The sequence below is a fragment of the Capsicum annuum genome, chromosome 1 (genome assembly GCF_002878395.1).
Source record: "Capsicum annuum cultivar UCD-10X-F1 chromosome 1, UCD10Xv1.1, whole genome shotgun sequence".
NCBI lineage: Eukaryota > Viridiplantae > Streptophyta > Magnoliopsida > Solanales > Solanaceae > Capsicum > Capsicum annuum.
Window position 1 is genome coordinate 141,599,156 of NC_061111.1, and position 14,157 is coordinate 141,613,312.

Sequence of the window (14,157 nt, forward strand, 5' to 3'; positions counted from 1 at the left end):
GATTATGACTATGTGTGGCTAAATGCCCTTTTCTGGGATTGAAGCCAAGAACATGAGTATTATTCTTATGGATTAAGTTTGTTTTCTTTGATTTTCATAATTGGTTGTTTGTTTATTCTTGTTTTAATTATTTTAAGGATTGATCACTCTTAGAATACATATATTGTTGACCTTTCAATCTCGAGAGAGGGAATAGGGAGATAGAACATGGGAATAAACAAAGTATGGTTTGTATTTATTTAAGAAATAAGGAATTCAAATTAGTATCTAGCATAAGGATGTACTTAGATACCGTACTTAATTCATATGTAGGATGATATTTGTAAAGAATTTAAGTGAACTATTACATCCCCGCTCAACGATGTAGTAAAGGTTCAACTTAGATAAAGGATTAGAGGTTGGAAAACCATAATCATGCAATTAACCCTACGAATCAGCAACCAAGATAAGAAAGTTAACGAATGAAATCCAATAGCATAATATGATTGTTCAGAATTCTTCAACCCTGGGTTTTCTCCTATTTATTGTCTCAAGACCTTTATTTTTTGCATTGATTAGTTTTAATTTACAATTTCCAAACTCTTTATTTGGTTACTCTTGCATCAATTGAATCTAAATTGTGAACTGAACTCAAATCATTGCCGAATTAAGTCTCTGTGGGATAAATAACTCGGCTTTCTTGAAGGCCACTATATTACTTGGTAGACCACGTACACTTACGTTTGCACTTGGGTGCTATTAGATAAGATCAAGAAGAAGGAAAAAGAGAGTATGAGGGCAAGGTGGTTTTAATTTCTCTCATCATAGGTCAGATGATGGAAACTGTTCTCAGTTCTGCCAGACATCTTCAGATCCAGCCCCATCTTCTGCCAGTATTTAAGTTCAGGCAGGATACTCGAGATAGAGCGTCAGGCTCTAAGTCCTAGGGTAGTGTGAATAGAGTTCACACCAACCCAGCTTGCAAGAAATGTAATAGGAACCACAAGGGTGAGTTATCCTAGAAAGTCACCTCTATTGATCTTGGGAATTAGATATGACCAAATTTAATGTTATCTTTGGTATGGATTGGCTCCAGTCTTCCTATGCCTTAGTCATTCGTAGAAATAGAGTAGTCAAGTTTTAGTTTTCAAATGAGCCAGTCCAAGAATAGAAGGGTAGTACCTCAGTGCCTACAGGGCAATTTGTCTCTTTTCTTCAGGCAAAGAAAATGATTTCTAAAGGTTTCATTTATCATCTTGTCCGAGTCAAGGATTCAAGTTCTGAAATCTTGAGTTTTGAGTCAGTTCCAGTATTAAATAAATTTCCAAGGGTGTTCTTGAAGAAATTCTTGAAGTTCCTTCTGAGTGAGAAATCAACTTCAAAATAGATCTCCTTCCATATACCCAGCCTATTTTGACTCAACTTTACTGAATGGCTATAGCCAAATTAAAGAATTGAAAGAACAGTTGAAGGACCTTCGAGATAAGGGTTTCATCAGGCCTAGCATTTCTCCATAGGATGTTCCAATTCTTTTCATGAACAAGAAAGTTGTTTCTCCTAGAATGTACATCAACTACCGTCAATTGAACAAAGTCACAACTAAGAATAACAATCCCATTCCTAGGATTGATAACTTGTTCTATCTTCAGGGTGTAAACTATTTTTCTAAAATAGACCTCAGATTCAGATTTCATCAGTTCAGAGTCAAAATTTTGAATACAGCCTTCAGAACTCTGTATGATCACTTTGAATTAGTAGTTATGTCTTTTGTACTAATAAATGCTCTTGAAGAATTTATGGACCTTATGAACAGAGTGTTAAAGCATTACTTGGACATGTTCGTCATAGTCTTCATTGATGATATTCTCGTCTATTCTCGTAATGAAGGAGAGGATGCATACTATTTAAGGCAAGTTTTGCAGACCCTTAAAGATCACCAGTTGTTTGCTAAGTTCAATAAGTGTGAATTTTTGTTAAAATCAGTAGCTTTTCCTTGGTCACATTATTTTCGATGAAGGCATTCGATTTAATTCTCAAAAGACCGAAGCAATAAGGAACTAGCCTAAACCCATCTCTCCGTTATATGTCAAGAGTTTCTTGGGTTTAGCTGGTTACTACAGAGTATTTATGGAAGGATTTTCCTCTATTACTTCTCCCATGTCCAGACTGACTCAGAATAACTTTAAATTTCAGTGCTCTGATTCTTGCAAGAAGAGTTTTCAGGAGTTGAAGACTCGACTTACTTTCACCCTAGTTTTGACTCTACCTGAGGATTCATATAGTTTCATGATGTATTATGATACTTCTAGAGTTGGTCTTGGTTGTGCATTGATACAGTGAGGCAAGTTTATAGTATATGACTCTAGATAGCTCAAACCCCATAAGAAGAACAACTCAACTCATGATCTTGAGTTGGCAGCGACTGTTTTTGCCTTAAAGGTTTGGAGGCATTATCTTTATGGGGTCCATGTTGATGTGTTCATTAATCACAAGAGTCTTTATTATGTGTTTACCTAGAAAGATCTAAATCTTCGTTAGAAAAGGTGATTAGAGTTGTTAAAGAATTAGGATATAAGTGTTTTGTACCATCCAAGTAAGGACAATGTTGTGGCTGACACCCTAAGTAAATTGTCTTTGAGAAGTGTGTCTCATGTTAAGGATGACAAGAAAGAGTTCATTTGGAAAGTTCATCATCTTGCTAGGCTAGGAGTTCAGTTAGTTGATTCGGACGAAGATACTATATGGGTTCAGAATGGTTCAGAATCTTCTTTGGTTGCCGAAGTAAAGAAAAAGCAAGATAGTGACCCAACTTTGCTTAAGTTGAAGGAGGCAGTTCGGGATCAGAAGGTTGAGGTTTTCTCCCAAGGCAGAGATAGCGCTCTTTGCTTTCAGGGAAGATTATGTGTTTCGAATATAGGTGATTTGAGGCAACAGATGTTAGAAAAAGCTTATGGTCCTTGATATTCTATTTACCCAGGAGCCACTAAGATGTACCACGATTTTTGGGAAGTCTATTGGTGAATGGCATGAAGAGAGATATTGTGGAATTTATAGCTAAGTGTTCAAATTACCAGTATGTTATGGTTAAACACCAAAGACCTAGTGGTATGCTACATGAATTCAGTATCCCCACTTGGAAGTGGAAAATTGTAAATATGAATTTTGTCACACGGTTGTCTCGTACTCGTCGTCAGCACGATTTGATTTGGGTAATTGTGAATCGAATAACAAAGTCAGCTTATTTCTTGCCCGTTGACACTTTGGATTCAGCTGAGGATTACACTAGACTCAATCTTTGGGAGTTGGTGAAGTTACATGAAGTCCCCTTGACCATCATTTCAGATAAACGCACCCAGTTTACCTATTTTTGGAAGGCCTTTCAGAAGGGTCTTGGTACCCAAGTTCATCTTAGGACAGCTTGTCACCCGCAGACAGATGGTCAGTCAAAGAGAACCATTCAGACCTTAAAGGATATGTTGAGAAAATATGTACTTGATTTTAAGGTTAATTGGGATGACCACTTGCCTTTGATCGAGTTTTCCTATAATAACAGTTATCACTCCAGTATTCAGATGGCTCTATTTGAGGCTCTTTATGGTAAGAGGAGTAGATCTCTGATTGGTTAGTTCGAGGTTGGTGAAGCTACTTTGATAGGGCCAAATTTAGTTCATGAGGTATTAGAGAAAGTTCAGTTGATTACAGAAAGACTGAAGATGGCCTAAAGTCATCAAAAATTATATGCAGATGTGTGGAGAAAGTAGCTTGAGTTTGATGCTCGTGATTTTATTTATTTGAAGATTTCACCCATAAAAGGGGTAAAAAGGTTTGGTAAGAAAGGAAAGCTCAGCCCCCGTTATGTTGGTCCTTACAAGATTTTGAGTAGGTATAGGAAGGTAGCCTATGAGTTGGAGTTGCCTATAGAGTTGGCATCAGTGTACAGAGTGTTCCAAGTCTCTTTGTTAAAGAAGTCATTGGTGATCCAGCATTTGTAGTTCCTTTAGGAAAGGTTGGCATGAAGGATAGCCTCTCTTATGAAAAAGTTTCCGTTGAGATCCTTGATGGTCAGGTTCGTAGGTTAAGGAATAAATAGGTTACTTTAGTAAAGGTTCTATAGAGGAATCAGTCAGTTGAGGGAGCTTCTTGGGAAGTAGAGGCAGATATTCGAGCCAAGTACCCCTATATTTTCTCTTCGAACCCAATTTCAGCTTGAGGTAAGAGTTTACTTAATTAATTAATTAATTTTTTTCATTTCTATCTCAGTCCATCAAGATAAATCCTTATGTCATGGAATGTATTCATGAGTTCAGTTCGATCCATGCATCATGTCTTAGGTTTATATATTAACTCACGTTTTAGCTCATAAGTGTTTGGTGCAAAATCTCAGTCTCCCCCCACATGTTTCAGCTTAGTCAGTTTCATTCAGGGATGAATGATACTAAGGGGGAGATATTGTAATACCCCCAAGTTTTCAAGCTCTAAACCCCACAAAATATATGCCATTAATTTAGTTTTCCAATGGAATAAGTCTCGCCTCAATCTGATATCGTGACAAAATGTTATGCATATATTTCCCAAAGTATCAGTCAGCTACCAGTGGCTACGACTCATGTGATGACTAGTTACCAGACGAAAAGAGTCATTACAAGGAGTCATCATCACAATAGTAAGGATCCTCAGTCTTAGCGTAATGATAATGACCCCACCCAATGACTCATCATCAGTGACAACAAGTTGTTAGGAGGGACTCGTTATCATAATATTGTATAGCAAAAGAAACCAAGTCTTAGACTATGACTTTACCTAATGACTCATGATCAGTCGTGATGAGCCATTACGACTCAAACCACAACTCATGACCAAATGAATCGTGAGGTAAGTCATAACGATTGGGAGTGGAATTTCCTGCACGATTTCTCAAGTACTTTTAAGTCTTTTCCCAACTTTTAAAAGCCAAAACCACGTCGTTTGGGCTACCTAATGGTGGTATAAAAGACCCAAAATCCCCAAATTCATGATTAAGTCATAATTCCACCAGAGAATCCGAAAAGGGTAATTTTTCTCTTCTCTCCAAGGCAACTAGGGTTCTTTATGTTCAAGCTCAATTCCAAGAAATTCTCCAAGAAGTTTTTCTTTAAGTATTAGGGATTTAATCAATGGGTCCCTTCCACCCATTGAGTCCCAAGAAACCCCTTTACTCTCAAGTAAATCCCCTTTTACCTTGTATTGGGTTCTAGGTCAAATATGAGTTGTATCATCTCTCTCTATTATTTTGTCTATAAACCATGATAACATATTTCACCTATATAATTATGTCTCCATGTGTTTGATAGTTACGAGTGTCCATATCATGATCAGTTATTAAAATATTGACTATTATTCATGACTTTCCCTCTCATGGTCAATCTTAAATATTATCATGACCCATTGTATTAGTTAGAGCTAGAGGGTTATGAACACCTGATACCTAGAAACAGAGCTAGAGGGTATTGAACACCTGATACCTAAAAACTTATGCTTATGTCAGCTTAAATGTTATTGAGCAGTTTATATTGTAAATGTATTATTATTTTTAGCATACCATGATTTGAGTATATCAGCTCATGTTTCAGTTTATACTTCGGTGTTTTCCATTTGGGAGTAATACTTAGAACCAAGTGAACGCATGGATAATGGCACCTCCATTAATAAGGTATGAGACCGTTAGTAGCAGTCCCTAAGTTCCAGAACTACGACACCACCGTAGGTCATAAAAGGTCCCCCATCAGTAGAGGCATGATACCCTTGTCCTTCGAGACATCAGAGTAGTGGATCTATGCCAGCTAATGTTGATACCCTTGGTAAGGTACTAGTACTAGTGTTGGGTGTATTTATGCATTTTAGTGTTACTATTTTAGCATATTTAACCTTGTTTTGAGAATGATCATATGATAAATATGTTGATAATGATATAAATAAGCATCTAAGTGTCCAATTATGTTTTTACAATGTTTAAAGGTGTTTTCAAACAAGTTTGGGTTTAAATGAATCATTTAGAGTTCAATTGACGAAACTAGTGTTACTAGCTTAAGCTAAGTGCTTGTCTAGTCTATCTCGATGGATTCTAATGTGTTAAATGAGTTAAAAATGGTTTAATAGTGAATTTATATGTATAAAAACTTGTTTATAATGTGAAAGGGTTGATTGGATCAAGCCAAGAGTCAAACTAATAAGTTAGAAATCAAAGTGAATGAAGCCTATGCTTAGCTCATGTTTCTAGTACTCCATCTTGGATGTTGTGTTGTTTTGAGTTCTAAATTGTTGTGTTTTATGCTATAGGATGCTTGGTTGATGGATTATTATGATATATTAAGGATATATAAGCTTTAAATCAAGTGGAAATAACTCAAAAAGGTTTGGAATGGATCAATAGAAGCACAATACACAACTTGGACTCAATTTGGACACCTGGAATGTACAGGGCAAGTGAAAGTGTGTGAAGAGGTATCTTGAGGTATTCTACACACCAAAATACTCAGAAGGCACCCAAAACAGTGTGTCCCTATGATTTTCCCACAAAGCGGGCTCTAATCCGGCATAATGGAGCTCGCAGCGCACCCTCCAAGTTAGTGCTCCTGTGCCTTAGAAAATATTTTGTGAACAACTTCCAATGGGAGCCCACAATTGTACCACGACACGGGCTCTATTCTAGGCATGACATGCACGTTGAATCCTTGTCCAACAAGGGTTTGGCTTATCCTTTTGTTATAAATACATCCTTAGACACGTTTTTAATCATTCTTAGACGTCTTGGAGCATGTGGCTAAGAACTCCTTTTCCGGGGTTAAAGCCAAGAACGTGAGTACTATTATTTTGAATTAAATTTGTTTGATAGTTGGTTTTTTGTTTATTCTTGTATTAACTAGTTTAAGGATTAGCTACCCTTAGAATACATCAATTGTCAACCTAGTGATCTCGGGAGAGGGAATAGGGAGATAGAACATGGGAATAAACAAAGTATGGTTCTTGTTTCTTTATAAAATAAGGAATTTGAATTATTATATAGGACAGGGATTTACTTAGATGCCTTACTTGATTCAAACGTAGGATGACAACTTGAAGAACTTAATTGAACTATTACATCCCCCCTCAACGATGCAGTTGTAAGGTTCAAATTAGGTACAATATTAAAGGTCGGGAAATCATAATCATGCAATTAACCCTATGAATCAACAACCAAGAGAAGCAAGTTAACGAATGAAATTCAATAACATAATGCGATTATTCAAGTGCTTTAACCCTGGGTTTTCTCCTATTGATTGTTCCAATAATTTTATTTATGCATTGGTTAATTTTCTTTATTTCTAATATTCAAAACTCTTGTTAGTTACCTTTGCATCAATTAAATCTAAATTGTGAACTAGAATAGAACCGTTGTTAGATCAACTCTCTGTGGGATTGATACTTGGCTTCTTAAAGGCCACTTTACTACTTGATAAGACCATGTATACTTACATGTGCACTGTCAAGTTTTTGGCGCCGTTGTTCGCGACTTGCAATAGGCAACTATTTTATTTTAGTTTTGCTCTTTAGATTTCTTTTCTGTTTTTACGCTTGGTCTTGGTTTTGTGATTGTAGAAAACTGGTTTTAAGGTTAAGAAGCTGGCAAGGGATACGGATTTGGTTGAACCAAGCCCCGAATTTGAACAATACTTCTATCAACAAATGAGAGACGTAATTTGTCTCCCCTAATTTTCGCAAATAGAAGAAGACCAAGTAGTTCCTGCTCCAATGGCTAAAGAACAAGTAGCCCGCAGGACAGTTAGGGAAGTGGCAGTCCCACTTCCAATAAACTTGACTTCCCCAATTCAAAGACCGACTGCTGGGGGAATTTTGAGTTAAAGAACAATATGATGCAGCTTCTAATCACCAGTGGACAATTTGCAAGGCTTTCACATAAGGACCCACAAGTCCACGTGCAGAATTTCATTGAGTTTACTGATATATTTATTCCGACTGGGTGAATACAGATTATGTGAGGCTGACAATATTTCCCCATTCACTGTTAGAGAAAGATAAAAGGTGGTTGAATGTGGATACGGCCAATTAAATCACGTCATAGGACGGCTTAGACATAAAGTTCCTCATCAGATTTTTTCCATCTAGCAAGACTTCGAGGCTTCGCAGTGAGATAGTGTGTTTTAAGCAAAAGCCAGACAAAAACCTTTATTATTCTTTGGAACACTTTAAGGCTTTTTTTTGGGACTTTCCACATTACCAATAGTCCAATGAGGTACTTTCTCATACTTTTGTAGAAGCTCTTGATCACAATACAAAGATTTTGCTAGATTCAGCCATAGTTGGTCAAGCGTTGGAGTTGACTAATGATAAGCTGTTCACATTGTTGAACTGCATAGAATAAGGAAATCCTGAATGGCATTCAAATTCTAGAAGTGCCATGAAAAGAATTGTAGACGTATTGAAGGTGGACCAGTTTACTACTTTATTAGCTCAGGTTGCTGCATTATAAAACATGATTAACACTCAGTTTAGCATCTTGAAATTGGGAGCTCCATAGCCTACAGCAATAGTCAATGCAGTTCAGCAAATTAGTGGTTGGTGTGAGATCTGCGGAAATAGTGGTCATTCAATGGCCATGTATGCTTCAAATTCAGAATCAGTAATGTATGTGGGCAATGCTCAAAGGCCAAATTATGGTAATGACTACAACATGAAGTGGAAAACTCAATTGTGGAATGCGTAACAACAACTAATTTAGCAACCACAGGCACAAAGAAATTAGTCAACTAGCAATATGGAAGAGATGTTGAAGCAGCTTTTAGCTAATCAAACACAGTTGATTGCAGACATGAAAAAATCACAAATGGACCAGAGGAGCTTAGAGTTGCAGATAGGGTAGTTATAGCAAGTATTAAATACTAGGACACAAGGTGGTTTAGCAGTAGATATAGAAAATCCAAAGCAGGTTATGGCAATCACAATGAGAAATGGTAAAAAGCTTTAAGGAGAACCTCCAAAGGTAACTAAGGAGGTAGATATTGACTTAACTCCCCCACAGGTTTCTGAAAAAGTTACTGAAAAATCAAGGAAGTCTGAGTACTTGAAAGAAAAAGTTGTTGAAGAAGAAGTGAAGAAGATGCCACCACTACCCTTCCCTTAGAGGCAAATAAAAGCGAAGGAGGATGCCATGTTCAAAAAGTTCTTTGATATATTAGAGAACTTCACATTAACTTACCTTTGTTAAATGTTTTGTAGGGTATGCCAAAGTACGCAAACTACTTGAGGTATATGGTTTCTAATAAGGTGAAATTATAGGATATAGGGGTGATAACACTCACTGAAGAGTGTAGCACTGTAATAACACAAAAAATCCATAAGAAATTGAGAGATCTAGAGAAGTTTACTCTACCAATCCAAATTGGTAGTAAAGTGGTCCATGCATTGAGTGACTAAGGGCGAGTATAAATCTGATGCCCACATCCTTTTTTGAAATATTAGGCTTAGGAAAGCCTAGACAGACAACGGTGGTTTTGCAGCTAGCACATGGGTCCATGGCATATCCAAAAGAAATAATAGAGGATGTCTTCATAAAGGTTGGTAAATTCATTATTCCTAATGACATTATTGTTCTTCATTTTAAGGCAGACGAACAGGTACCAATCATGTTAGGGCATCTATTCTTAGCAACTAGAGGAGCGTTGATTGATGTTAGAGAAAGCACGCTTAAAATGAGGGTAGAAGATGAAAAAGTGGTATTTGATGTTTACAAAGCACCCAATATAACGTCCCACTATAAAGATTTATGTATGATCAATGTTATTGAAGGGGATAAATGTGGGGTGGTTATTCCACCAAAAACCTATTCAGACTACCTGATTGAGTAGCCTAAGCTTCTACCGCTTAAGCCTGACAAGATGAACGTTGATGAGCCTGAAGAGGCTAAAGTTGAAAAACCCATTGCTCTTGAAAATTCATACCCAAGAGGGGTAAAGAGAATAAGAAGATGGAGACCAAGTGTGAGAAAGAGAAAGAAGGAATATGGTTAAGACGTAGTTGGGTCGTGCCGCGACACAAAATCAAGCACTACTTGGGAGGCAACCCAAGTTAAGTAGGTATGTTTTATTTTTAGTCTTTAGTTTTTTTTATTTCACATAGTTTTTTATTTTTTGTTGAGTCACAAGTTGATGGGAAGTCTGAATACCGAAAACCTGAGCTAAGAAGTATGGCAAAGACTGAGTATGGGGTCCTTGACCCTATTGATATTTAAAGATGCTAATAGCTAGGCCTAGAGGCCTTAGGGAGTATTTTTATCTCATAGTAGATTTTTAAGTGTGGGGTGGGGAAATTACCAAATTTTGGCTCAATTTAAAAAATTTTGTGTAAGATATTTGTGTTGGTGCTATTTTTGATTGCATGGTGCAAGTGTTTTAGTTGGAAAAGGTATGTTGAATGAGTGAATTGCTATTTTTGAAACTCTTAGGCCCATGTTTGTGACTCTTGTACTTGTTGGCTTAAATTTGAATTCATGTTATTATTTGGTTGAGAATCTATGATGATCCTATGTGAGTTGAGCATGTGTCACGTGTCATGTGAGGTATTTGTATAGTCCTTGTTGTGTGTGATGTCTAGAACTTGCCCAGTGTATGTGCAAAGTGAAATAAAGAATGTGAGTTTAGGAGATAATATAGGCATTTCTTTGATAGCCTCGTTTTATGCCTTCTATTTGTCCTACCCCTTGTGCATTATCCTAGTTAACCCCCATTGAGCCTTTAGCTTTTTCTTTGGCAACCTCATAAGTAGCCCAATACCTTCTTTGATATACCATAATTTCATCCAAAAAGTTCTTAGGCGCTTTAATAAAAAATTAATTGAGTAAGGAGTTTGAGAAAAAAGAGGGAAAAGGTGAATTTGATGCCCCAAGGTAATAGTTATTGGTGTTGATAATTGATGTGTGGTGGATGGGAGTGATATAATTTATTCGAAAAATATTTCCATGGTTGTGAAAAAAGAGAGAAATTGATTTATATGGTAATAAACTATATGTCTACCAAGTGATTGTGAAAATGCTTAAAAGAGATGGGGCAAAAACAAAAGATATGGGTGGATGAAAAAGTGTAATTTAGTTGTTGGAGATTGATTTTAAATGTATAATGTAGTGTATTAAAGCTCTTAGAGGGGTTAGTCACTATTCCCAAATAGTTCCTACCCATCTCTTAGCCTACATTACAACCCAGAAAAGTCCTAATTGATCCTAAGCTTTACATTCTAATATTAGTGGAGCACTACACTAAGTGCAAGCTTTTGTTTCATTGTTTGAAACTTGTGAATTCTTTGTAAGAGTGAGCGTAATTTGATTCTTGTACCCATCATGTTACATTGTGCTTTTATGTGAGTGATTATGTGTAACTTTCTTGTTGTGAGAGACACATGTTTGATGAATATGGGTGATTTGTATGATGTCTTTGATTGAATGGTAAGCATGAGTTTGTCAACTAGGTGGGTTAATTCTTAAGGCTAGGATGTTTTGGAGTAGTGTTCATGAGCTTTCAAATTATGTAAATAACATGCTTAGTGTATTAACTTGCATTCTGTGTAATCATTGTAGTACTAGCTTGAATTTCTTACATGTAGTAGAAGTGTGGAGTTTCCTCAGCCTATGATGCTTAGAGTTAAGAGTTGTTCGAGGACGAACAAGGCTTTAAGTGTGGAGTGGTGATGTTGGGTGTATTTATGCATTCTAGTGTTATTATTATAGTATATTTAGCCTTATTTTGAGGATGATCACGTGATATATGTGTTTATAATAATATAAATAAGAATATAAGTGTCCAAGTATGTGTTTACAATGTTTCAAGGTGTTTTCAAACAAATTTGGGTTTAAATGAATCATTTAGAGCTCAATCAAGGAAACTAGTGTTACTAGCTTGAGCTAGGTGCTTATCTAGTCTATCTTGATGGATTCTAATGCTTTAAATGAGTTCCAAATGGTTTAATAGTGTATTTATATATGTAACAACTTTTTTATAATGTGCAAGGGTCAATTGGATCAATCCAAGAGTCAAAACAATAAGTTAGAAATCAAAGTGAATGAAGCCTATGCTTAGCGCGTGTTTCTAGTTCTCTGTCTTAGATGTTGTGTTGTTTTGAGTTATAAATTATTGTGTTTTATGCTATAGGATGCTTTTTTGATGGATTATGATTATATATGAAGGATATACAAGCTTTAAATCAAGTGGATACAACTCAAAAAGGTTTGGAATGGATCAATAGAAGCACAATACACAACTTGGACTCAATTTGGACAACTGGAATATCCAGGGCGAATGAGAACGCGTGAAAAGGCCTCTTGGCGCGTTCTACACACCAAAAGACTTAGAAGGAACCCAAAACAGTGATTCCCCATGCTTTTCCCAGGACACAAACTCTATTCCGGCGCAATAGAGCTTGCGGCGTGCCCTCTATTTCAGTGCTCTCATGCCTTAGAAAATATTTTGAGAACAACTTCCAGTGGGAGCCCGCGGTTAGCCTGTAATGCTGGCTCTATTCTAGACCTTACATGCACGCTGAATCCTTGTCCAACAAGGCTTTGGCTTATCCTTTTGTTATAAATACATCCTTAGACACGTTTTTAATCATTCTTAGACGTCTTGGAGCATTGAGGGGCTGCTATAACTTCATCTATTAGGTTTTTACATTATTTCATCAGTTTTATTTTAAATTATATCATTAATTCAACTTTTTAGATCATGATTATGACTATGAGTGGCTAAGAACTCCCTTTTCCGGGGTTAAAGCCAAGAACACAAGTACTATTATTTTGGATTAAATTTATTTGATTTGTTTATCATTGTTGGTTGTTTGTTTATTCTTGTTTTAACTATTTTAAGGATTAGCTACCCTTAGAATACATCAATTGTCAACCTAGTGATCTCGGGAGAGGGAATAGGGAGATAGAACATGGGAATAAACAAAGTATGGTTCTTGTTTCTTTATAAAATAAGGAATTTGAATTATTATCTAGGACAGGGATGTACTTAGATACCTTACTTGATTCAAATGTAGGATGACAACTTGAAGAACTTAATTGAACTATTACATCCCCCCTGAATGATGTAGTTGTAAGGTTTAAATTAAGTACAAGATTAGAGGCCGGGAGACCATAATCATGCAATTAACCCTACGAATTAACAACCAAGATACGCAAGTTAACGAATGAAATTCAATAACATAGTGTGATTGTTCAAGTTCTTTAACCTTGGGTTTTCTCCTATTGATTGTTCCAAGAATTTTATTTATGCATTGGTTACTTTTTTTTATTTCTTATATTCAAAACTCTTGTTGGTTACCTTTGCATCAATTAAATCTAAATTGTGAACTAGAATAGAACCGTTGTTAGATCAACTCTCTGTGGGGATCGATACTTGGCTTCTTGAAGGCCACTTTACTACTTGATAAGACCACGTACACTTGTGTGTGCGCTGTCAAGCACCTTTCCAACTGAGCTTACAAGTTGGACCCTAGTTTTGCTCAGATTGCAGTATGTCGGTTGTAGTTAGCTCCCACAGTCTCCAATTCAGTTTCAGTTTATGTATCCAGTTTATGTTTTAGTCCAGATATGCATGACCTTGTATTCAGTTATTCAGTTTATTTAGTATATGTTTATACTTGGTCTTGCATTCAGTTTACATGTCCTTGCATTCATGTTCAGTCCTTACATATTGATTAATTTCCCATCTCGCATGTTTCATAATATAGGTTCAGACGGTCAGTACCCGAACCGTACGTAGTTCATTTCAGTATCACTCAGTTGCAATCTTGGTAAGTCCTTATCAGTAGGGGACTAGTTATCAGTTATTTATCTTTAATATTTCAATTATGTGGAGTTAGTTAGGGGTTTGTCCCAACAACTTATTCTAGTTAGAGGCTTTCAGACAATCAGATAAATGTTTAGATTTTTAAGTCTCATTGCGTATTTCAGACCACAATAACATTTATATTATCATTGTTCATTATCAATTTATTTTAGTTAGTTTCCGCCCAATGTTTATTACTTCTCCCTCGGTATAGTTCATGCCACACCATGGGTTATCTCATGGTCACTTGTGACTCGAAGCACTGTGTTAAGACTAGAGGACAGTCTTGGGTCATGACATATAGAATCACCCACGAGAGTAGAGACAC